Source organism: Nuphar pumila, chromosome 12, assembly GCF_984573655.1.
Source record: "Nuphar pumila chromosome 12, dmNupPumi1.hap1.1, whole genome shotgun sequence".
Classification (NCBI taxonomy): domain Eukaryota; kingdom Viridiplantae; phylum Streptophyta; class Magnoliopsida; order Nymphaeales; family Nymphaeaceae; genus Nuphar; species Nuphar pumila.
The window spans coordinates 88,790,953-88,818,663 of NC_143260.1; the positions used below are offsets into that span (position 1 = coordinate 88,790,953).

At 36.2% G+C, this 27,711-nt stretch overlaps 1 pseudogene; it reads left to right on the forward strand.

Annotated features, from left to right (window-relative positions):
• Window positions 1-21,952: 21,952 nt before the first annotated feature.
• LOC149821159 (acid phosphatase 1-like) lies at window positions 21,953-26,741 on the forward strand (annotated as a pseudogene).
• The last annotated feature ends 970 nt before the right edge of the window (window positions 26,742-27,711 follow it).

Here is a 27,711-nt window from a genome sequence, read left to right on the forward strand (position 1 = left end):
TCAGAAAACTTTCTTTCTTAAAATCCTTTATTTCAAAAACTTGATTTTCAGACCAGTTGTCAACTTTCTTCAAGCGGGGCCCACCCTGTAGGGATGCAAAACCCTAATTTTCAATTTTATTTCATTTTACATCTTTCATATTTCAAATATATAAAAATATATTAGTTAGTTTAGGAATCCTTTTGAAGTTTTTAAGAAAAACCATTTTAACACTTTTGTTTTTAAAGTGTTAAAATCATTTTTGAAAAATCAAGTGGGGCCCACTCTGGGTGGCACCACATTTGAAAGAGTTAGGGTTAACTTAGGGTTAGTCAATGTTCTAATTAGATTAGAAGTTTGAAAAATAAAAAATAATTTCAAAATATAACCTTTATTTTCACCTTTTAAAACCTTGTTTTATAAAAATCTTGAAATTAGAGCCTTTAAAATCAAATGTGGGCTCACAATAGGTGGCGCCACATTTGGATTTTGTTTTAGTTCAGTTAAGACTCAATTAAAATAATTAAGAGGGTTGAAAAGTCAAGTTAAAATTGTCCCTCCTTAATTAATTCAATTAAGTAAATTTTAGACAAACTAGAACTCTTCTTAAACCAAATCCAAGAAAATCTATAAATGGGGGCACTTAAAGGGGGTCCAGCCCATGCTTTCTCACCCACTCAAAAATTCGTGATCCTCTCCTCTAGCAGCCTTCCTCCATTGCAGCAGCCCCAAGGTAAGTTTTATTTATTTTATTTCATGTTTTTTATTAATTTTATTATTTGTTTTTGAGTATTTTCATAATAGTCACCCCTCTATGCATGATCTTTATCATTTTTTTTTATTCAAGAACAATGTAAACGATCCAAGAAAGTGATCTACAAATCACCCATGATCATCTACACATTTTTTATCTGTTTAAATCATTGTTGATGAGTTTATTATGCTAAACGCTCGAAAAAGATCGAGATTCGATCGTTCGATGGTCGAATCCCTCTTTTAGAAGCTAAATCAAATTTCAACCATATTTTTCCTAATTTTTTTATTTTATTTTATCATATTAATATTTATTTTATATGCTTAAGCATCAAATCTAAATTTTTTAGATTATTTGTAGCTTTTGTTTTATTACTTTTCATGTTTAGATTAGATTTATTAATGCTTTATCGATAACCTGTGGATCTCGATCCCAGGCACGCGGGAACCACATTATTTTATATTCAATTTTTTGTCAAAAAACTATGATTTTTTTAGGGTTGATTTATGTGTTTGTCAGTGATTTCATATAAAAAAATCAGATTATTTTGGGTTCTATAACTCTATAAAAAAATAAAAAACCAAACTATATTTTTTTGAACCGTGAAAACGCTACATAGATTCAGGAATGACTTGATGAGGCAATATCTCCCTCGTCGGAGATCCGATTGATAATCTGTAAGTTGCAGTGTCTTTGTTATCATGTCTAGTATTTCCTGTAAAATGTTCAGATTTTTATATATCTGTTTGATATTTTTCCTTTGACAGAAATCAGAATCAATTTCACAGAGCCTGTTATGCATTATCTAAACCCTAGATCAACTTGTATCGATCGTATCTCCCTCACCGGAGATCCGATCGATGATCCATAAAAGCGAGAATCTTAATATATATATTTACTATCATCTTATAAAATTTTATAATTTTTTAATACATTTGGATATATTTTTCTGTACCCAAAACTGGATGTATTTATTTTAACGCGTTATTTATTTGCCAGAATCAAGCGTATATTGCCGGAGCGATATCTCCCTAACGGGAGATGATTTTTCTGATCTGTAAAAAGAAAAAGTTTTGTTTATTTGTATAATATCTCTTTGTAAGTTATTATAAATTTTCATGGTGATTTGATATCCTATTCTAGTTTGACACTGTGACAGGTATGTGCTCCGAGCAAAATTCCGTATTTTAGGGTTTTATTCAATTTTCATATTAAAATAATGTCAAATATATTTTTTTAAATTTTGTTTAATTTTAGGGTTATCAAAACTATCCATGTCAAGTTTTACAGATTTTTTAGTTTATTTGATATATTATTTGATTAAATCATGAAAACAGGGTACCCGCAGAGTCCCGGTTCGAGTAAAACACTGGCAAAAATTAGTATTTTTGTGATATTTTGTTTTTTTTTTATAAAATATTTTATATTTTTAATGTTTTATCATGTTTATAATCATGGTAGGGTGTTTCACACTCGATTTGGTGTTTATTTGAATCTATTTGATCCTTAAATCCAAAGTTTTACAAAAATCTTTTTTAAAAACCCTGATTTCAAGGCCATAGTCTTGTTTCGGGGGCAATTTTGTTATTTTCCCAAAATTCCGAATTTTAAAGTTATTTAGTTTTATTATTTATTTAATTTTATATCATCTTTTATTATATTTATCTCAGGAAAACATGGAAAAAGACTTATATCTAGATAAATCCAGTAATTTCTAGATATTATTAGATAAATCCAGAAAAACTGACATATTTTTACTAACAAGTTTTCTAGTTTTTTAGGGACATTCAAGAGTGTATTTATTTTATTTTATTTTCTCTTTTTATGTAAATTATAATTGTAAGCAATTTGGAATAAGAATTTACTTTTCCTGCTTAGAATAGGGTTGCATTGCATATAGTTCATTTCTTTAAATAATGTCAATGTGTGATGGATGATGATTCATGCATCTTTAAACTCGTCATGGTCTACATGAATGGCACGTGCACTAGCTTCTAAGGAGTTGATAAACTCGATGGGTTTCGTATTTGTAACCACGGTCAGAATACGAACGAAACTCAGATTTATCATCTTTTTTTAAGTCACAAATGACCAACACTCTTAAGCATCTTCAAAAATCATTTCATATTTTTTAAACTTTTCTAAGTATTTGCCCATTTTAGAATCAAATGAACTATATTCAATGCATATTCGTGGCCTTAGTCAGAGATATGTGCTGAGTTTATTTCACCTAAAGTCTATAAGGCACAAAAATTATTTTATCAATGATTTCGCAAAAAAAAAATCAGGAAATATTTTATCAAATTGCATTCATACATCATTTAGGTTAGATCACATCATGAAAATGTTTCAGAGGGCCACACGCCCATCCTTTTTGATCAATTCCAAAATCAATTTTCTTAGAATCTTCTTCATAAATTGATTTTCTCAAAACCTCAGGATTTCTTCAGAAATCGTTTTTTCTTTTCTTCAAAAGCATTTTCCAATCATCCATTTTCCAAGTATTTCCAATATTCAAAACAAACATCATGTTTTTCAATCTGTATTTTTCAGAATTTCATAGCGCATGCCTGATTCCTTGTGCATTTAGGAAATAGAACATCGATTTAGACAAGTAAAGCAAAGCAAAACACTTGATTGATCCTTGGTTCGATTACCCCTAGTTATGATGCCAGGAACGGTTGAACCTCGTACCGACAAATGAATCTCATTCTTCGAAATTATTCTGCATTTTAAAATGGAGAAGAGTTGTTTTCAAAATCTTTTTTAAAGGTCAGTTTGACTTGCAAAAGTAAAATTTTGCACTGATAACAATGGAACCCTGTTTCTAGTGAGAGCTTGGATGGAAGCTCGTTCTCCTTGTATCCCCCCAATATTTTTTGTTAGGCCATCCCGTCATCAAGAGCCCTTTTTCAGGGAGAGTGCGATGGACTCACTTCTCTATGATATTTTTCTCAACCTTTGTTATCCGCCACCTTTCCATAAGATAAGCCCAGAGATAGAGAGTTTTGACGAAAACTTTATTTCTCTTCGAAAGTTCATTTTGCAAACACCTCCTTTTCAGGGAAGAGAGAAGTATTTTTTTATTATCCTTTCAGGTAAGGGTCAAGCCCGAGTCTCTCATTTGGAGAAAGGAGAGGAGAATTTGGCCACGGATATGTCAATTGGACCTCAAGCAATTTCTTTCACCATGGATTTCAAGAATATTTTGCCAATTTGTCATAAAAAAATAGTTGTTGATCTTAAAATATTTATTGCACAAAATTTCATCTCATATTACCTTTAGTATTCCCTCTAAAAGGATAAAGCTTTTGCGAAGAAAGAATAAAATTCAAGCTTTTCTGTTGGTCAACCAAAAGGATGAAGAAAAATCCTCGATATGACCGACAAAGGAAAAATTCAATGATGTTGAAAAGCCATAAGTGAACTGATATTGATCATAACTATGACACATTTCTAAAGACTATTTTTCTGGTAATAAGGCAGTGGAAATATCCTGAGCGATATAAAAAAAATTCACTCAATCTCAACTTCAATATCTCTTTAATCAATCAAGCTACAATCAATTATCCGTAAAAGAGATCTCTCAATCATCGTCAAGATGAAGACGGATGAATGAGTTAGACCCCAGAGCCAAAGGAGACTTAGATCATCTCTAAGTTGAAAGAGTATCTGACATGTCCTTTTAGGGAAAGTTTAAATCATCGTCAAGTTGAAGGCTGATGCGATGAACCTCTCGACAATCCCTTAAAGATATTTGATTATTGTTATCATAAAGAGATTTTCAATCCAATGAGAAAATTTTATCAATATAATTCTTGGGACTAAAGAAGACTCAAATCATCTCCGAGTTGAAGGAGTATGTAACGTGCCCTTCCAGGGAAAATCAAAACATCACCAAGTTGAAGGCGGATGTGATGAAATTCTCGCCAAATCCCAAGAGAGTTCACTTTTCATGTCTCAAAAGAGCACAAAAAATTATCAAGAGATTTCAACTAAAGAGACAACATCATTAATTAAATTTCTGGAACCAAAGAAGACTCAGATCATCTTCAAGTTGAAGGAGCATGTGACGTGTCCGTCCAGGGAAAATCAGAACATCACCGAGTTGAAGGTTGGTGTGATAAATTTTTTACCGAAACTGCCAAAAATCCTCTTTATCTATGTGAATTTTTTTATCAATATCCTTTTCATCAATTGCTTTTATGAAACTGAGAATAGATTCCTTTTTTTCCATATCAAGGAAATGGATAGCTTCCTTGAAGAAACTCAACAACAATAAACTTGATTTTGATTCTGGATTCTACAAAGTTAGCCCAGTTGGAGGTAATACTCTAGGTAGAAGAGGAAATATCTTTCAAACAAATGTGCTTATTTTCAATTATCTTGAATCAACTATAATTTTTATCTTATTGACAATATTTTAAGCTATCCTGACATGAAGTGAGAGTTTGATGTCGATTTTGATATATCCTGACGTTGTTTTTATCCCTTTTCAGGACTTGATAACACGACTTTTCAAGATCCTTCCCTTCTTATTTTAATCTGAGCGCCTGGACTCTCAGATCCACACACTTCCCTGTGTACCCCGTTGTCCCACCATAGACAGTTCTCATTCAAAATAAGGGTTAAATCTGAATTGTTTTTATAAAAGATCATCTATTTTAAAAGTCATTTAGTCTCAGCAATGAGACGCCCAAGATCGACCCCTTTTCAAGCTTTAGGGACTCTCATTTTTTTCCTTTTGCAAACCCCTCTCGGATTTATTGTGCAAAATCGAAAGGTTCCATCATGGTTTCTTCTTTTCGAGGATTTTTTTTTTCGTTCAGGGTAAGGATTAAACCTGAATTATTTTTGCGAAAGGTCATCTGTTTTAAAAGTCATTCAGTCTCAGCAATGAGACGCCCAAGATTAATCCCTTTTCAAGCTTTAGGGACCCCCATTTTCATCCTTTTGCAAACCTCTCTCGGATTTATTGTGCAAAATCTGAAGGTTTCATCACGGTTTCTTCATTTGAGGATTTTGTTTCTCATCCCCTTTAGGTTAAGGGTCTAGCCTGAACCTCGTTCTTCCACGAGGTATCTTTCGTCCCATCCAGGTTAAGGGCTAAGCCTGAGCCTCATTCCAATGAGGTGAATTTTCTTCTATTTTTTTCGTTCAGGTCAAGGGCTAAGCCTGAGCCTCATTTCGATGAGGAGAATTTTCTTTTTCATTCTTCATTCCATATCTACCACAATCACCAGAGCCAATTCTTTCACATCCAGTCAGATTTTTCTAACTAAGGCATTTTTATAGTCCAAATTTGGTGTGTTTTTCTTTACCAGTAAGCTTGACTTTCAACCGGCTTAGTAGCAAAGAGGAGCATTTGTAAACACCCCAATTTTTTCACCTTCGCTCACAAACCCTTTCCCCTTGCCACTGGGATCCACTCTCTAAATCCTTCAGGAAACTAGCTAGTCGACACCCGAGCTAGGGTCATCCAAAGCCCAAATTTTGCCCCAAATTCAAATATTTTAAAATTCAATCTCCATTTTGGCTTAATTTCAATCATCAATTTTTGCCTTCAAACAGAAGTGTCCAATTCTTTATCTCCGTCAGGGGTCCGAGACTTCAAATCCCTCATCCAGGGTTTACCTTTTTGCATCTCAGTTCATATCATTTTGCATCATTGCATGTCATTCCATTGCATTGCATGTCATTGTATCTCATTTTTGAGATCCAGCACTCCTGTTTTTTAAAATCTTTCAATCCAGATTCGAGTTTTAAAACTTTTCTTTCGAAATCAATTCTAAAAACCTGGGTTTTAGATCGATATTTGCCATTTGCCAACCCCCAAGATCATATATTTCAAAATATTTTTCTTAGAAAGCGATTTGGATTCATTTTAAACTTAATTTTAACTGATCTCAATTCTCGGATAAGACCCATCTAGGTGGTGTCGGTTCCGGATCAATTCTTTTATCTGAATTTCTTAAAATTTTAGAGTCTTAGTCGGATTTGGACTCTTTCTTTTTATCTTTTTGAACCTTTTTAAAATGCCATTTTAGTTTTAAATCAGAGGTAGTCTTATCCCTAGTCTAAAATCTTTCATTTTGACCAAAATTATAGAGTTTCAGTCAGACTAAGACTCTATCTTAGAGTTTCAGTTGGACTAGGACTCTATTCCGATTTTATTCTTTATTCATGCTTTTCACTTGTTTTAAAAAACCTTCGCATCTGACTTTCAAAAGAGTCAAAATCTTAGAGTTTCAGTCGAACTAGGACTCTATCACAGAGTTTCAGTCGAACTAGGATTCTGTCTTCCATCTCTATTTTCACTTGTTTTCAGTAAAATCTATCAAAATCTTTTATTTTGGTCAAAATTCTAGAGTTCCAGTCAGACTAGGACTCTGTCTCAGAGTTTCAGTCACATCAGGACTCTATCTTTTACCTCTATTTTTACCTGTTTTTATAAAAATCTTTCAAAATCTTTTAAAAGAAGTCAAAATTTTAGAGTTTTGGTCGAATCGGAACTCTGTTCCAAAGTTTTAGTTGGATTAGGACTCTAACCCTGACTTCATTTTTGAGAAAACCTTTCAAAAATTTCTTCATTTGTCTTTTCAAAAGCCAAATCTCAAAGTTCTATGATTTTATCACAGAGTTTCAAAATTTTGGGACTCTACCATAGAGTCCGAGTTGATTAGGACTCTGACCCTGGTCTCGTATTTTGTTCATTTTTACTAATCTCTGAGAAGATCTTTCAAGATCGCCCAGTTTGTCTTTCAAAAACAAAAAATAAAGAGTTTCAAAATTTCAGGACTCTATCCCAGAGTCCTAATCGAGTTAGGACTCTATTTTGATTTCTATTTCTACTTTCACTACCACTTGTTTTGAAAACCTTTTCATTCATCCTTCAAAAATTAGTCCATTTGCAGAGTCTTAGTTGATTTAGGACTCTATTTCAGAGTTTTGGTTGATTTAGGACTCTAACCCTGACTGTATTTTCTGACTTATTTTCATTAGTTTTGAGAAAATCCTTCAAAAACTTCTTTGTTTGGCTTTTAAAAACCTAAATGTCATAGTTTTAGTTGGTTTAGGACTCTGATCTAGAGTTTTAGTTCATTTAGGACTCTATTTTTTAAAACCTCTGATTGCCATCTGATGATTTCAACTTTGTTTCAAAACCCTTTCCAGTCTTTATTTTAATTTTCAAAACCCTGATGTGGGGCCCACACAGTTGCTGCCACATCTGGAGGAGTTTTAATCCATTTTGGACTCTAGTTGATTTAAAACCTTGGCTCTATTTTCAAATTTTCTTTTAGAAAACTTTCTTTTTTAAAATCCTTTATTTCAAAAACTTGATTTTCAGACCAATTGTTAACTTTCTTCAAGCGGAGCCCACTCTATAGGGATGCAAAACCCTAATTTTCAATTTGATTTCATTTTACATCTTTCATATTTAAAAAATACAAAAATATATTAGTTAGTTTAGGAATGCTTTTGAAGTTTTTAAGAAAAATCATTTTAACCCTTTTATTTTTATAGTGTTAAAATCATTTTTGAAAAATCAAGTAGGGCCCACTCTATACGACCCATGATTTTTCTAAGAAAATGCAACGTATGATGTGATTCTGTGATGGTAAATTGCTTGTATTAATTACGAGGTTTTCACATATAGTTATACATTATACATATGTATATGTGTATAAGTATGGATATACGAGACCCTAAATTGCGTAAGTAAGATGCACGACATGATTGAAGGTGAATTTCTGAGAACCTTAAATTAAATTCATAATATATTAGATTAGTCAATCCTCGAATTTGAGGCCCAAACAAGGAAAAAACCTCGTTATTTCATGTGAATTAGTGGAGAGCGTATATCGATAAGGAGTGAGTCATAACGGGAACGATTTTCGCAAGAGATGAAAATTTAAAGATGTGCTTTGAAAATTTACTTATATATAAAAATTTAAAATTTATGTGTGCTTACATGAATCTAGGTATGTATACGTACATATATGTGTATGTATACGTATGTGCACATATTTGTATATGTATATACGTACATACAAAACCCTAGAATGTATGTATACATATACATATATCTTAGTGATATTATGTCAAACACGTAAGTTTTATTAAAAATGCATAGCGGCATTGGTTTTTTTTTACCGAAAGTGTAATTGCCTAAACTCAACTCATTTTGAGTAAATTAAGATGAGAGAATTATCAAAATTTGGGTTTTTCGGTGATTTAAAGTGATGTTCTCTAAAACTTAAGTTTATTTCGAATAAAATAAAATACATAGGGTATTTTCACTCTAAGGGGCGTGTGGGGCATTTTTGAAACTTTTCCAAACCCTAAAGGGCGTGTAGGGCCTTGGGGAGTGGCATTTTTGAAAGATTTTCAAAAGGATTCAAATAAAATAACTCTATTGGGTGTAGAAAAAGTGAAACTAAAATATTATAAGTATGTCACCGCCTAGAAGGGTGTGACATACATCCTAGCCATTCATTTCTAACTTTTAATCTCAGTCATTCACTTAAAACCCTAGCATATTTATATCTTTTAAGAAGAGAGAGAAAATTATTCTCTCATCTTCTTTTTCTCTCTCCCTCCTCTCTCTCCCAAAATCGTGGGGCTCCTACCATAGCCGACCGTGCTTACCCCTTCCTTCTCTCCACCTTGCTAGTGTGTAGGGTTGGGTACCACGTGGGACTCCATCCTACACGCCCAAGCAAGAGGAGATCCCCTCCATAATTTCAGAAGCCATTGAAGGTGAGTTTTCTTCCGTCTTTCATTTGCAAATCATTTGTTTTCGTTTCATGGAAATATATGTGATTGTATCTTCTTCTTTCATGAAACCGGATTTCACAAATGCACGTGTGTGAGTTGCATGTAGATTAGATTTGTATGTTGTTCTTTACATTCAGTTCATAGCATCTGTGTGAGATGCATTACGTGAACACACACACACACACATGTTTCAAAAAAAATATAGTTTTTGCATGCATTGGATCTTTTCCGAATCCAGAATTGTCAGAGACACCTCTGATAAATTGACTGTATCTCCTTGGATACAGGTCAAATTTCGGTGTTCTTGGACATTATGGAAAGCTCAGACTCATACCTCTAACTTTATAGTTAAAGGTTTAGTTTGATTCGCTTCACAGAATCCTCTAAAATTTCTATCAAAATGTAGTTTTTGCATGCATTGGATCTTTCCCGAATCCAGAGTTGTCAGAGACACCTCTGATAAATCGACTGTATCTCCTTGGATACAGGCCATATTTTGGTGTTCTTAGACATTATGGAAATCTATGACTCAGACATCTAACTTTGTTGTTAAATGTTTGGCCTGATTTGGTCTGTAGGATCCTCTAAAATCTCTATCAAAATATAATTTTTGCATGTATTGGATCTTTCCCGAATCTAGAGTTGTCAGAGACACCTCTGATAAATCGACTGTATCGCCCTGTATACAGGTCATATTTCAGTATTCTTAGACATTATGAAAAACTCAAACTCAGACCTTTAACTTTACAGTTAAAAGTTTAGCCTGATTAGGTTCGTAGGATCCTCTAAAATCTCTGTCAAAAATATAGTTTTTGCATGCATTAGTTCTTTCCCGATTCTAGAGTTGTCAGAGATACCTTTGATAAATCGACTGTATCTCCTTGGATACAGGTCAAATTTCAGTATTAATGGACATTCTGGAAATCTCATATTCAGGCCTATAACTTTGTAGTTAAAGGTTTGGCCTGATTCAGTTCGTAGGATCCTCTAAAATCTTTGTCAAAATATAGTTTTTGCATGTATTGGTTCTTTCCCGAATCCAGAGTTGTCAGAGACACCTCTGATAAATCAACTGTATCACCTTGGATACAAGTTGGATTTCAGTGTTCTTAGACATTCTGAAAAGCCAAGACATAGTCCTTTAACTTTTTAGTTTAGAAATTTTCCTCATTCGGTACGCATCATCCTCCAAATCCTCTATCGACATGTAGAACATTCAGATTTTTGTCAGTCTCTGCTCAGTCCAGAACGCCATGGACGACGTCTTGTATTTTTGGGATTTCTCCCGACTCTCTCAATGAAAATTTGATTGGTTTGATTCTGTGGAAAACTAAGAGATAACTCTACAACTTTGTGTTTAGGGTCAGGGCTGAATCTTTGTCTAAATATCTCAAAAATACTGATCTTTCTGCACACTATATTTTCCCCCTTTTTGGTGGCGCACACAATAGAGCAATAGTGTTGGACAACACCTTACTCACTGTGATGTGATGTTTCTTATATTTTTAATATTTATGACAGTTTGATAGATACGTATATATATATATATATATGTGTGTGTGTGTGTGTGTGTGTGTGTGTGTGTGTGTATCTTGGAAATGAACACACACTTGACAAGTTCTCAGAATACATCCATATTGCTTTTATGAAATTGTCACCAAAATACAGTATGTTGACGCACTAAAATGTCATATAGATCACCATATCACGAGCAAAAATCGCAGATGTAAAATTGTATGCAACTTGTGCACTTTGGCATTCCAAAAATTTGGTAGTATGCTTGATAAAATGGAGAATTCACGTGCACCATGGCATATCAAGTCACTGAACTCAAACGGCCTAATTAAGCTTGTTTATCATCTAATATAGTCGAATTGGGATTAGACAACATGCAATATCATGCTCGTATTGTTTTGATTTATGTACGTTTACACACTACATGAGAACAATGTGACATAAATGTTATAACACAATGAATCCTTTCACTTGCACATCATGTCACCAAACTTAGAGTAATTGCATGAATCATGTTGATAATTCAAGTGTCCTAGCATTTAATGAATATTTGATTGTATTTTGTATATGTTTGCATTGATCACACGATTCACTTTTAACACTTGATATGTCCCGTAAGTATAAAGGGGACTTGAGGCACCTTGTAAGAGCGTATTTGTCAGTGAGACTTGTGGAATGCTAAAAACTCTGTGACGAGTTAGTGTGGGCAATGGACCCACTTTGTGAGTTGAGCTCACTTATGTCAGAAATGTGCAGTCACTCGTACTTTCTTTCTTATGAATATCTTATGCGATATAATTCTAGAGAAGTCTTCCTTTGGTTAGATAATTAATGAAATATTCACTGTTGAATGCTAATGTTAATCATGTTAGTCGCTTGATCATGATTGCACTGCTTATTTTGATCATGATGCAAGAGTTGCACCTTCCTTGCTCACTTGCTTAAATAATTGATGTACCTGCCTAAGTATGTTGGTGCATGACGTTGTCGTTTATTACCTAGCATTGTTCCTTTACTACTTCTTTACTTCTTACAATTACACTTATTTAATCACTTCAATTATGTTAACTGTCTCACCACGATGCACATATATGCCCACTTGTACATATGCATTGTTTGCAATATTTTATTTGTTCTGTCATGATATATTCTCTTGTATTGTTGCTCTGCTTAATTATGTTATTAAATGGATATCATGTTATAAATGTTATGATTTGCGCAAATAGATTATTGCGGTTGATTTCTCACCAACTCGCAAGAGTACTGATCTCGTTTTATGGAGATACAGGTGGTGACTTCTCATGATGCGATGGAGCTCAATGTGCGGTGGAGGGCTGAACCCACACTCTAGAACATTGAAGATCTTGGCAATTATTTTTTGTAAAGGGAAATGTTGTATCATTTTGTAAACAGTACTAATAAAATGTTTCATCTTGTTGTTCACTCTGTAACCCGCCCAGAATTTCCACTTGTTTCTTCCTTATGTTTTTCCGCCTTACGTAATGTATTTCAAAAAAAAAATTACCTTGAAAATCTAAAGGATTTTCCAAGTTGGGATTTTAGGGCGTTACTCTGTATGACACCACATTTGAAAAAGTTAGGGTTAGCTTAGGGTTAGTCAGTGTTTTAATTAGATTATGAGTTTGAAAAATCAAAATTAATTTCAAAATATAACCTTTATTTTCACCTTTTAAAGCCTTATTTTTAAAAAATTCTTGAAATTAGAGCCTTTAAAATCAAATGTGGGCCCACAATAAGTGACACCACATTTGGATTTTGTTTTAGTTCAGTTAAGACTCAATTAAAATAATTAAGAGGGTTGAAAAGTAAAGACAAAACCGTCCTCCCTTAATTAATTCAATTAAGGAAATTTTAGACAAACTAGAACTCTTCTTAAACCAAATCCAAAAAAATCTATAAATAGGGGCACCTAAAGGGGGTCCAACCCATGCTTTCTCACCCTCTCAAAAATTTGTGATCCTCTCCTCCAGCAGCCTTTCTCTATTGCAGCAGCCCCAAGGTAAGTTTTATTTATTTTATTTCATTCTTTTTTATTAATTTTATTATTTATTTTTTAGTATTTTCACCATAGTCGCCCCTCTATGCATGATCTTCATCATTTTTTTTATTCAAAAATCATATAAACGATCCAAGAAAGTGATCTACATATCACCCATGTTCATCTACAAATTTTTGATCCGTTGAAATTATTGTTGATGAGTTTATTATGCTAAACACCCGAAAAAGATTGAGATTCGACCGTTCGATGGTCGAATCCCTCTTTTAGAGGCTAAATCAAATTCTAACCATACTTTTCCTGATTTTTTTATTTTATTTTATTATATTAATGTTTATTTTATATGCTCAAGCTTCAAATCTAAATTCGTTAGATTATTTATGGCTTTTTTTTTATTACTTTTCATGTTTAGATTAGATTTATTAATGCTTTATCGATAACCTGTGGATCTCGATCCCGGGCACACGAAAACTACGTTATTTTATGTTCAATTTTTTGTCAAAAAAATCTAATTTTTTTAGGATTGATTCATGAGTTTGTCAGTATTTTTTTTATAAAAAAATCAGATTATTTTGAGTTCTGTAACTTTGTCAAAAAAATCAAAAACCGAACTATGCCTTTTGAACTATGAAAACGCTATGTGGATTCAGGAATGACTTGATGAGACAATATCTCCCTTGTTGGAGATCTGATTGATGATTTGTAAGTTGCAGTGTCTTTGTTATCATGTCTAGTATTTTTTATAAATTATTTATATTTTTATATATCTGTTTGATATTTTTACTCTGACAAAAGTTAGAATCGGTTTCACAGAGCCTGTTATGCATTATCTAAACTCTAGATCAACTTGTATCGATCGTATCTCCCTTACCGAAGATTTGATTAATGATCCGTAAAAAGAAGAATATTCATCTATGTATATAATGTCATTTTTATAAAATTTTATAATTTTTGAACATAGTTGGATATATTTCTTTGTACCCGAAACTGGATGTGTTTATTTTAACTCGTTATTTATTTGCCGGAATCAAACGTATATTGCCGGAGTGATATCTCCCTAACCAAAGATGATTTTTCCAATCTGTAAAAAGAAAAAGTTTTGTTTATCTGTCTAATATCTCTCTGTAAATTTTTATAAATTTCCATAGTGATTTGATACCCTATTTGGGTCTAACACTGTGACAGGTATGTGCCCACAGGCAAAATTACATATTTTAGGATTTTATTCAATTTTTATATTAAAATAATGTCAAAAATATATTTTTTTGAATACAGTTTAATTTTAGGGTTATCACAACTATCCATGTTAAGTTTTATACATTTTTAAATTTATTTGATATATTATTTGATTAAATCATGAAAATAGGGTGCTCTCGGAGTCCTAGTTCGAGTAAAACACTGGTAAAAATCACTATTTTTGTGATATTTCAATTTTTTATAAAAAGTTTTATATTTTTAATGTTTGATCATATTTATAATCATGATAGGGTACTTTACACCCGGTTTGGTATTTATTTGAATCTATTTGATCCTTAAATCCAAAGTTTTACAAAAATCTTTTTTGAAAACCCTGATTTAGTTTTTTAGTTTTATTATTAGTTTTTTAGTTTTTTAAATCCAAAGTTATTTAGTTTTATTATTTATTCAATTTTATATCATCTTTTATTATGTTTATCTCAGAGAAACATGGAAAAAGACTTATATCTGGATAAATCCAGTAATTTCTAGATATTATTGGATAAATCCAGAAAAGCTGGCATATTTTTACTAACAAGTTTTCTAGTTTTTTAGAGACATTCAAGAGTGTATTTTCTTTTCTATTTTTATGTAAATTATAATTGTAAGCAATTTAGAATAAGAATTTACTTTTCCTGCTTAGAATAGGGTTGCATTGCATATAGTTTATTTCTTTAAATAATGTCAATGTGTGATGAATGATGATTCATGCATCTTCAAACTCACCATGGTCTACACGAATGACATGTGCACTAGCTTCTAAGGAGGTTATAAACTCGATGGATTTCGTATTTGTAACCACGATCAGAATACGAACGAAACTCAGATTTATCATCTTTTTCTAAGCCGCAAATGACCTACACTCTTAGGAATCTTCAGAAATTATTGCATATTTTCTAAACTTTTCTAAGTATTTGCCTATTTTAGAATCAAATGAACTATATTCAATGCATATTCGCGGCCTTAGTCAGAGATATGTGCTGAGTTTATTTCACCTAAATTCTATAAGGCAAAAAAATTCTTTTATCAATGATTTCTAAAAAAAAAATCAAGAAATATTTTATCAAATTGCATTCATACATCATTTAGGTTAGATCACATCATGAAAATGTTTCACAGGGCCACACGTCCATCCTTTTTTATCAATTTCAAAATCAATTTTCTCAGAATCTTCTTCAGAAATCGATTTTCTCAAAACCTCAGGATTTCTTTAGAAATCAATTTTTCTTTTCTTCAAAAGCATTTTCCAATATAATTTATGATTTTCAATCATCTTTTTTCCAAGTATTTTCAATATTCAAAGCAAACATCATGTTTTTCAATTTGCATTTTTTTAGAATTTCATAGCACATGCCTAATTCCTTGTGCATTTAGGAAATAGAATATCGATTTAGACAAGTAGAGCAAAACAAAGCACTTGATTGATCCTTGGTTCGATTATCCATGGTTATGATGCTAGGAACGGTTGAACCTCGTACAGACAAATGAGTCTGATTCTTCGAAATTATCCTGCATTTTAAAATAAAGGCAAGTTATTTTCAAAATCTTTTTCAAATGTCAGTTTCACTTGCAAAAGTAAAATTTTGCACTGACCTTCATATTACAAAAGATGTAAAGATATATTTTTTACTAGTTAACAAGTAAAGCTAAGCCAAAATACTTGTTTGTACTTAACTTGCTGGGCCTATTTCAAGTTTAGACCAGCTCTTTGCAAGCCAAACACAAACAGGAACATGAGCATATATAACTAATAGAGGAGAAAAGGCAACACAACTCCATCCCAATGTTGTCAGTATCGGCAGAAAATTGATACGCATCACTCTTGAATCGGCTACTTTTTAATAAATATAAAAATTATTTTAATAGTTTTAACATGTGTCACATTCTGATTGGCACGTAATGCCTTTAACATTTTTTGGTCGATACAGAACTATTCACTTGAGACAGCTGAATCTTTGGCTCAAACGATTGGCTGATACCAATACCGATAAAAAAAAGTGCAATTCGTCCGATAAAAAAGTGCAATTCGTCCAGGCACTTTTGGAGTTACACAGGGAATCTTTCAAAGCAAAGTGAAATAAATAAAGCTATTTGTCAGACTCCAAGTCACGGCCTTATGGCTGCACAGAGGGTGACTCTTTTTTGTCTGCCAAACGCATCAAAAGCCAACCTGATATCTTATCCCCCCAAAAAAGTACTAATAACTTTATATTTTTTTTAAAGGCACACTGGGTTAGCATACTCTTACCACTGCGTTTTGAACCTGCAACATCCCAACACAAGGTAACTGCTCCTTCCTGACAAGCGGAGCCTCGTTGGTGTAATAACTTGATACTACTGATCTTAGATCTTAGAACTGGGTTCTAAAATCCAGTTGCTTAATTTCTTTTGTTTTTTTAATTAGTTGATGGTTGTTATGTACTTTGATTAATTTAATTAAGTATATTATTTGCTATGCTTTTGAAAGGATACTTATTCTGCCACGTCCTCTTGGCTGGTATTGATGCTTAAGTGCATTAACATTTTTAATTTGCTAGTATAATTCCTTAACTTTCCCCGTGGTGTAGCTTGCTAACACTTTTACCTTTTCCCAAATAATGGAATAAATCCTTCCGTTGCTAAAAGTAGCTCAACTTTACAAATGTTTTTTTTTTTTTTGGATAATAAGCGAAAAAACTACCAATTTTATGGTCGTCTGGCAAGATCTATCAGTTAACAAGTACTAATATGGACGATCTCAACATAAAATAGGGGACACCCTTCCCATAAAGTAGAGTGCCCAACTTTCACCTCGTGGTGAAACTTGTGATGTTCCTTCAACTTGAGATGTAAGAGCCGACCCCTAGCGGGCGGAGACAGAGTGGGCAACTTCACGAATAGTTGTTGCCTTTATAAGCAAATTGGGGTTAGGCAGACCCCCACCAGTCATACAACTGTACCATTGGGTTTTGAACTTGCAACGTCCTATCATAAGGTAACCGTGCACTAACAGTTACTACCAGACAAGTGGAAGAGCCCCCACGTTGGTAACTTCGCCTCTGGAAGATAAGGATGAGATTTATCACATATAAAGTAAGCATTGACAATGTAGGTACAAGTTGTTCACGTTTTTCCTTTGGATAATCATTCATGCTCTTTTTGCAGTTTTGAATCTCTTTTCCACTGATTTCATGTTATACCATATTGTTGTGGTTCTAGTCTCTCCTCTCGCTATATATATATATATATATATATATATGCGTCAATGAAAATGGGATGTTGTTTCCCAAAAAAAAACTAAAAATGCATCAAATGATGCACTTTTGGGCTTTAGTGGCAGTTCTGGACCGCCGCTATAGGCTTCCTTTTTAATTCCATCGTTTAGCGTGCTGGCCATCCATCACGTGCACGATGGGCGGACGGACAGCTACAAATTTTTTTTTATATGTACAGTCACCTATTAAGCCTGATGTTAGCCTTTTCTTTATAGCTAACATATAGTGTAGCCTGATTGGGGCCAAAACCTTAGCTTAACTATCAAAAAAGAAAAAAGAAGGGCTAGGTTTGCTAAATATAATAAGGCTATTCAACCTTGAGATGGACCTTGGATAAACTGGGGGATCCATAATCATGCAGATCAAAGTCGGATATGAATGAGGCCCACACCAATCTACCTTGCCTCAAAAGGGATTCTCAGATATGAGTGTGTGTCTATGCACGTGCACGCACGCGCACGGAGAGAGGGAGATCAGTCTAAAAAACCCTTAGATTTAACATTCTAGAATCTCAAATCCTGGGGATTTCTGAATCTTTGTATATGAGATTCGAGGGATCTAAAAACACACCCGAGGAGCATGAATTGAGATCTGGTGCAACGTGATTGTGCACACCTTCAAGTAGGGGTGGCAATCGGGTCGGGTTGGCGGGTTGTGTCGGCGGGTCAGCATACCTCAACACGAACCCGACCCGTTTATTAAACGGGTCGGCTGCGGCAAACACGAACTCGACCCATTTATTAAACGGGTAACCCGACATGACAGGGTTAACCCGTTTAATAAACGGGACGGGTAAATGGGTTGGCGGGTCGGTTTTAGGGTTTTACATTGAAAATTTTACGAGTTGACGGGTTAGCGGGCGGTTGGTGGGTCGGGTTCGGGTAAACGGGTTGACCCGACCCGCCTAACCCATTTGTTAAACCGGTTGGTGGGTTGGCATACCCCTAACACAAACCTGACTCGTTTAATAAACGGGTTAGGCGGGTCAACCCGTTTACAACACAAACCCGTTTAAGCCAAACCCGAACCCGGCTAAAAAGCGGGTTGGCGGGTCGGGTCAGAAATCGCCACCCCTACCTTCAAGTGTGCTGCTGCACTTGATCACCCATCATATATGGGATACAGCCCTGTCAGTTGTGGGACACAACAGCAGATGGTTGGTTGGTGATCAAGTGCTGCAGCACACTAAAAGTGTGCAATCACATTAGCATATTTAAATGCCCAATGTATAGAAATATATTCTCAAGACAAGGATGTCCAAAATATTGACACCCAAGTCAAGTTCTTATCGGCCTATTTTGGTGAGAGTGGATTGTCCTTGAATCTCTGTTACATTAGACTTCATCCGGAAGAATGATTACCGGAACCTACATCGCCGGGGCCTTAGCTTCTAAGCCTGTGACACCATCGCTCTTTAATTGATAATGACAAACAAATGTCATTCAATATAGGCAATATCCTCATAACCCAAGTGTCATATGATGCTCCAATAACAAACAAGTGTTATATGATCTTTAATTTAATTGATAATGACAAACAAGTGTCATATGATGCTCCAATAACAATAAAGGAAAAAATGAATCTTGATTGATTTTGCTGTCCATCCAAATCTTGTCCTGCCCAACCCAACCCAATATAGGTAATATCCTCAGAACCCACTACTGGATTCCTGATCCACTCTTGTCAGACCACATTCATCAAGCCCTAGCTTTTGTTTGCACCACCAATATTATAAGAGAGGGTGGTGTATGTTCGCCCCCGATGATTCACTGAATCCCACGTCTGTGTTCGGGGCTTTGAATGAGCACCAAGTATACAAGCACATGGGGCTCGTATTCTCATGTATGTTGACATAACTTTGCATCAGACTCTGGTGTTGTTGCAAAGACTTAAGTACCCTTTCTTGCTATTCTTCTCGTAAAGTGATGGTTTGAGAAAATAACAAAAATGCCCTTCATTCAAAAACGAAAAAACAAACAGTTCAAAAAAAGGACAAACATGTCCTCCATCCAGAAAGTCGGGGATGATATTGACTCTTCAAAGTCTTCTTCTTCTTTCTCTGTTCAAAAAAAGGACAAACATGTCCTTCATCCAGAAAGTCGGAGATGATGTTAACTCTTCAAAGTCTTCTTCTTCTTTCTCCGTAAAACACTGTAAAACCCTCTCTCTCTAAAGAAGAAATCAAAGAAGGCAAAGAGTTCTTCCTAGAGAAGGCCATGAACATCAACCCTTTCACTCTCTCTCCCTTCTCTCTCTACTTCTGTGCACATCCAACAGACGATCCTACATTCCTCCATCGTCATCTTCTTCTTCTTCCTTCTTCGTAAAACACTGTAAACCCCTCTCTCTCTCTAGAGAAGAAATCAAGGGAGGTAAAGAGTTTCCTTTGGAGAAGGCCATGAACACCAACCCTCTCACTCTCTCTCCTTTCTCTCTCTACTTATGTGCCTGATTTAGAGTTTTTTCCCTTATAGAAGGGGGGTTCGGGGGCTCCCCCCGGCGCGGATCCCGCTGCGCGGTCAGCGAGCGGGGGTCCAGGGGGGGCCGCCCCTGGCGCGGGGCTCGGGAGGCAGCGCCCTCCGGACCAAATTTTTTTTGGGCCTTCCAACAACGATTTGTAGTATTATTGGGCTTTCCTACAACAATTTGTAGTATTTTTGGGTCTCCAACGAAACACTATAGTGATTTGCGGAAGACACTACAAATCGCTATAGCGATTTGTGGAAGACACTACAAATCGCAAATCGCTATAGCGATTTGTAGTGTCTTCCGCAAATTGCTATAGCGATTTGTAGATTCTTCCGCAAATTGCTATAACGATTTGTAGTGTCTTCCGCAAATTGCTATAACGATTTGTAGTGTTATTCAGTAAGCAAATCGCTACCCGAATTAGGACCAACTTGTCAGTGCCATATCTTCCTAACCGGAGATCATATTCCAAATCCGTAAAAAGTGGTGTCTTCGTTATTGAGTCTAGTTTATTTCTGTAAATTTTCAGCGATTTCTATTGTCATTTTATTCCTCATTTTAACTAAAAATCAAACCCCTATTATTTTGTGTTATTTGAGTTGCACAACACCATTCTCGCTTGACATCCACATCTTGATTCTGGCATGCTCCTTGTTGAATTTTCCATTGATTTCTTCCAACCTTGTTTGGAACAAAAATATGTCTTTCTCACCACGATACCCTGTGCATTTTTTGACCACGACACCCAGGACCCATGCCGGGGGGAACCCCCGGACCCCTCTCTTGTAAGGGCAAAAACTCTAAATCAGGCTCCACAACGAATCAAGTTGAACGATGTTACCCACGCTAGAAGGAGCCCCCAAACCCTCCTCCTATAAGGGCAAAAACTCTAAATCAAGCTCCACAATGAATCAAGTTGAACGATGCTATCCACGCTGGGAGGAGCCCCCAAACCCTCTTCCTATAAAGGCAAAAACTCTGAATCAGACTCCACAACTCATCAAGTTGAATGATGCTACCCACGCTGGGAGGAGCCCTCAGACCCCCCTTTCTGTAAGGGTAAAAACTCTGAATCAGACTCCACAACTCTTCAAGTTGAATGATGCTAACCACGTTGGGAGGAGCCCCCAGACCCCTCTTCTGTAAGGGCAAAAACTCTGAATCAGGCTCCACAACGAATCAAGTTGAATGATGCTACCCACGCTGGGAGGAGCCCCCAAACCCTCCTCCTGTAAGGGTAAAAACTCTGAATCAGGCTCAACAACAGCCAATGTGCAGGTTAGCCGGTGCTTGATGAAGCAATGTAAGTTCTTCTGTTTGATGCGCATAGAAGCAGAAAGAGAAGAGAGAGAGAGAGAGTGAGAGGGTTGATGTTCATGGCCTCCTCCAGGGGAGATTTTTTTCTCAGATAATCCTGCAGTGCAGAGACTGTGTCTTAAATAATCATCTTTGGGACACTTAAGTCTTTACAACCACTCCTTTTCAAGAATCGTCATTTTTTTTGGCACCAATGGAGGAGAGGGTACTTAAGTCTTTGCAATCGCATCAAACTCCAATGCTAATTAATGCTGACAAACATGGGGATACGAGACACACATGCTTACATACGTGGTGCTCTTTGGGACCCCCGAACATGAGATGTAGCTAACTGGCCTGTTCGGGGGGGGGGGGGGGGACATATAACCTGCTTTGATATTATAAGGGTCATTCTGGTCATCCCAAACTCTCAATTTTCTGAGAACTTGACCCATGTCAGCCCCGACCAACAACCATTCAAGACCAACCAACCACTCCTAGTTGGCAATGCCAGTATCCATTTAGTCCATCCCCAGGACAAGAAATCACCACCACCTTTTCCCCAATTCATTGTTCATGGTAGCTTTTATCTGCTATAAGGATCCATCCATGGTGGATTTTTTGCTTCGGGTCTGTATTGCGAGTGCCGTGTCCATGGCTTCCTTCAAGGTGGGCTCAGTGGGTTCGGCCCGTTTAGCCATGGGTCCGGTAAAGGAGGTCTTGATCGTGATGTTGGTAGCCATGTCTAAGGCCCTAGGAGCCAAGGTGAGCCCATGGCTGGACTATGAGCCCGGTCTCTGCCCAAGCTGGAAGTTGGGAGTTGAGACCAACAACATCAGGTTTTGGGTCACTGTCCCTGCCAAGTGCCTGCATTATGTGCAGCACTACATGCTGGATGGCCAGTACGAACGCGACTTAAACTTGGTCGTTGATCAGATTGCCAACTACATGCTATTGATCCATCATGTCGGCGATGGCTTGGATGCATGGATCTTCGACGTCGATGATACCTGCATTTCCAACCTTGATTACTATAGAAGAAGAAGATTTGGGTATGCAATTTATGTTAATGAATTATGATTATATCAGTATGGTGTTTGTGTTAGCCTAGGTTAAGCCTTTTGGTTTGCATGGAGTATGGTGCTTGTGGGTTAATTAAGCCCTTAGTCCGCACAATTGGATCTTGAAGATCGGATGGTCTTCATTTGTCTGGTTTATGTCGAAGATATTACTGTGGGTCCCATTGTGGATTGAGCAGTGAGGGTTCATGAAGCCTGTCCAAGCACAGAACAGGCCTCAAACTTAAGCCCAGCCCAGCCAATTAGGTCCATATCGTGTGCGCCGCCTCGCGTAAAACAAATCACACTTATTAGGTCGGACCTAGACGGACCTATATTCAGTTCTGGACCATTGATTGACCTAAACCAGGCTTAGATAGGTACACCCACTATATTAGGTGAAAATGCAGTACTTGTACAATCAGCATTAAGGGTGTGATAGGGTCTGGTTTTCCCGGACCAGACCCTATAGGGTCCGGGTATGGTGATAAATAATAAGACCTGAGTCCAGACCCGAAGGTCCGATTAATACATAGATCTGGGTATAGTTTGTGAAATTTTATACCAGACCCAGGCCTGACCCGAGCTTCGATTAAGACCCACAAATTTTCATTGTAAAAATGATAAAAAGTATTATTGTACCAGGTATGATCCGGGTCTGGTTCATGTAGTTTTTTTCGGTTCTGAGTATGGTTTCTCTTATAGTGGACCTAATTAGAACCAGGTCCAGACACGATACCATACCCAAAAATTGGGCCCAAGTCTGGTTCTACCTGAGTCCAAACCAAACCTAACCTAACCCGTTGACATCCCTAATCAGCATGCACAATTCATTCAGAAAATGATCCTGATCAAACTCCTCTCAAGTGCTACATTTCCTCAACAATCTTTGTGCAGTTTGAATAGGGATGAAAATGTACCGGATCCAGATCCGCTAAATACTCGGAAAAGTCAGCTCCGGAATGGGTAGGAGCAGCCAAAAATCATAAAAGCGGCATACTGGATCTGGTCTGTTTGCATCCCTAAGGTTGAGCCTAAGGTCTATTGATTTAAGATGTGATCTCCGGCCACCAATGCAACACCATTTACTTAGGGTGCATTTGTTACAGGTCTTGCCGCGGGAAAGGCGTCACACAAAACCCCCTCCCTGCGGGAAATTACTTTCCTATGATGGGTGTGTGATGCGCTTTTCATACAAAAATGGGTGTCTTTCCGTAGTTTTTGTCTAAAACAAATTCTCTCTAGGAATAATTATGCTGTGATCAACGGTAAAGGCTAGAAATCAAGCCTGCATTGTGGTGGTGCCACATGTAAAAAAAACAGTTTTTTGCAAAAATGAAAGCAATTCAAGGGAAAAAACTCTCTACGTGTGCCAGCAGAAGTAATGTGGCTTATTTCTCAAACTCAACAAGTTGGTCACAAAGACCTAGTAGGAACAGGGGACCCCAAGTACAATATAAAACTTAGCGGCCAACAGAAAGCCACAATGCCCCAAAGGGGTTTGGCGTAGTGGGATAGGGCCTAGGCCGCTAAGTAGCCGGTCTAGGTTCAAATCCCATAGGTGTCACTCCTTGCACAAGCCGAAGTGTGGCCACTCCCTGGGGGGTAAGGGATAAGGGTTAAGCTCACGGAGTTTTATGCTACCAGGACCGCAACCGTAAGTACAGCAGGCACAGCCAGCGCGCGCGGCTAGGTCTTTGATGCTGGGGTGGTTTATCCATGTAAATATCAAAAAAAAAAAAAAAACAGAAAGCCACAATGTACATGAATTTGGGTGGTGGCAGTGCACCCATACTTGCTAACTTGGCAGCAATTTTGGAAGGTTTGATTTTAAAAATGAAATAGTGAAACCCCTAAAGTCACTTAAGTTTAACAAATCATTGGATCTTTATCAGATTAGGATGTGCCATGGATTGCATCATCTTCTCACATAAGACAAGTTTTTGGTCATACAAGATAAAGTTGCACCTCCACTAAGAGAACACCCGAGTTTTTTTAACTATTTATAGCACCTTCATCTTGTCTTTGTGTGATTCCCACCATGTTTATAGTTTTTTATTTTAAATTTCTTCCTTCTTTTTTTCTCACTGCAAGAACTAGGTTGGTGTATTAGGGTCTAGCAATAATTCTATATTTAACTTTAGAAATTAATAGGACTAATAAGAATACTGAAACACAAGAAAAATCTTGTTATATGGTGTAAACATAGCTGAGGTAAAGACCTGTTTCCTACTTGTGAAGTATTTTAAAACACCAATTGAGTTCTAGATTTTCCTATTAAATTGAGAAAAACTATACATTGTTTTCTTTCTTTCATTTGACAAATTGGCTGTGGACTGCCTCATTCACCAAATGGTCTTTAACTTTTTTATGGAGCCCCAATCCATAGAAAAAAGGGGGGGATCAAGTTCAAAGCCATCATCTTAGTGATGAACGGTGCAAGTGGGGCGGTTGGTTACATGATGCCCACTTAAGGAAAGTGGTTTTTCACTTTGAAAAGCACAAAGTTTGATTAAACAAACTTAGCTGAGCTTCTTCAACACATTTTTCTAGTTTCAATTTGCATGTTTTTTTTTTCAAGTTTCATATTGGTAAATGCAAGAAGGTAAAACACTAAGGTTATCATTCCCAATCTTTCTAATAGTTTTCTTGAATTTTTTTGCTTTGTAGTGTTGACCCATATGATCCGTTGGATTTCAAGACTTGGGCAGCTCAAGGGGGTTCCCCGGCCATACCACCAATCCTAGAACTGTATCACCGTTTGATAGAAAATGGTTTCAAGGTATTCCTTCTCACAGGCAGAGATAGAGATATTCACTTGGGCAAGTCACTGTGAAGAATCTTTTTAACCAGGGATTTGTTGGCCATGAAAGACTCATACTAAGGTATCAGCAATATCTTGCATCTGGATCTAGTTCCTAATTACAGACCCATCAGCCAGGTCTAGATTTGGATATGAATCATACGATCAGATTATCCATATGCATTTCATTGATCCAAACCTGATTAATTGACAAGTATCCAGATCCACGTATAGTTGAATATAGAGTTGAGATAGATATAGGGTTGGTGAACAAGCGGAATGAACTGAACATGAGGCATCCAAGCTTTGCTTATTTTTCTGATGATAGATCCAAGCTTGAGCTAAACTAACCGGGATCGATCTCGCTTGTTTACCCAAAAAAGGAACAGTGACTCAAAGCTGAAAGTAGGATTTGAACTTTGGACCTATCCGGTTTACAAAATAATACGTTGTCAAAGATAGAAGCAATAGCATTTGAACTCTAAACCTATTGCTTGCAAGTTGCATGCCACACAATTTGACTGTTTATTTTATGCCACATAATGTGATATAAAGTAGAGGATATTTATCAGTAATTAACAAGCCTGTACCAGCCGAGTACCTGTTGTTCATGTTCAGCTTAATTTTTTTTTTTGATATTTTCACAGAGAAATGGCCCCAAGATCAGAGACCTAACCATGCTGGCTCTGCCTGTCGTACTTATGGTCACTGTCCTGAATATAAAACTCCGCGGGCTTACCTCTCCTCAGGGTGTTCATGTTCAGCTTGTCCAGCCTATTTGACGAGTTTGAATGAGCTACTTGTGAGTAAAGCATGAGCCAAAGCACAAGCAGCTTGCCTCTTTTACCAGTCCTAGATACACATTGGCAAAGATTGACTTACAATTTGATTGATTATGATCTGACCCATTTTATAATGGAACTCATTTATCTTCAAAGAAACATATCCAGGCTGAGCTGGAAATCAACCCATACGCAACCTGTTTACTCCATCTTGCCACCAAAAAGATGATGACCATGTCCTAATCTTGTTTGTGGTCCTGTTCTTGAATGTAGACTCTGAACTGTTCCACTATGAATGATATCATTATCATATGAACTCCAGTTAGGCCATATAGCTATAGTTTAAAATTGATGTGGAGGCCATTTTGATTGATAATATGACGTCATACTCAAGTAAAGGCACAGCTATAGATGCCACTGTAGCTACATAAAGGGCAAGTTAGCTTGTTTTATCCTAAAACATGACCTCATTGTCATTAGTAGACTCATGCATCTTTATATATAATGTGATCCACATCATATTCCACCTCTATTATTGTTGTTGTAATTGCTACTGCAATTAGTGTTGCTTGCATAATTGCACTGCTGTTATGATGATAGTGCAAGTTGAACTTTGTAGCAGAGGACCCGAGTACAGAGGCCAAAGCGCCATTGTGTTTAAATCGGTGGCACGACGAGCATTGGTCGAAGAGGGGTACCACATATGGGGCAACATTGGAGACCAGTGGAGTGATCTCAGTGGCGATTGTTTAGGCGAACGGACGTTTAAGCTTCCTAATCCAATGTACTTTGTTCCTTAATTAGGTCCTAGCACAGTGAACCATATATCACAATGTGAAGACTCATCTTGGTAATTAGCTTGGCTTGGGTGTATGGCATGCTGGGTAAGTTGCACCATTCAAAAGGACTTGCAACTATACCATTTGCTTAGAACAACACACAGATAGGCCATTTGATGTAAAAGTCTAAATAAGTTAATATTAGGATAAAGCTGAAAGAAAGTGAAACAAGAACACATAGTTGGTCAGATTGCATTGGATCCTTGCTTGCAGCACAACAAAGAAATGCTGAAAATATTACTGTGTTTGTGAAATTGATCACTTTCTTCACAGCACACATTTACACAGCATGCACAAGAATTATGGTCTTGGTTTTCAACCTTGTAAGATGAATCATATCCTATGGAACTTTTTTGCCATTACGATGTAAATCTGTCATCGGATTTACGAAGAAGCTACCCAACTACGCTTATCTCTACTAATTACTTAAGAAAAAACACGAAATAGAAAGAAAATGCAGGAAATAAAGAAGAAAACAAGAAATTAAAGAAAAAGAGAATAGCTGATTTACCTCATTCAACTGTTCATCTATAGAGATCTCTCATCTATAAATAGATGAGATTTTACCCAATATGATAAACTTCTAAAAAATATAAAATTTATCTTAAAAATATGGATCTGATATAGTGATCCAAACACAAAAAACAAAATAAAATTCTAAAATGAAAATAGATCCAAATGGATTTTTATGGGCCCGAGTCTTCTCTTCTGCTCATGCATCACATTAGTAAACTCTTAAGGGTCTTGAACACCAAAAAGTTCCAGTTTGGCTATCAGCAGCAGCAGACCAAATCTAAAACACCAAAGAAAATAGCTGTGTGGACATCAAATTAAAGAAATTGAGGATATCAATCATCGACAAGCAGCCAAGTAGAGTGGAACCCCAAGCAGGATGAGATGTAGAAAGTATCTATTGTAAGATAAATGTATT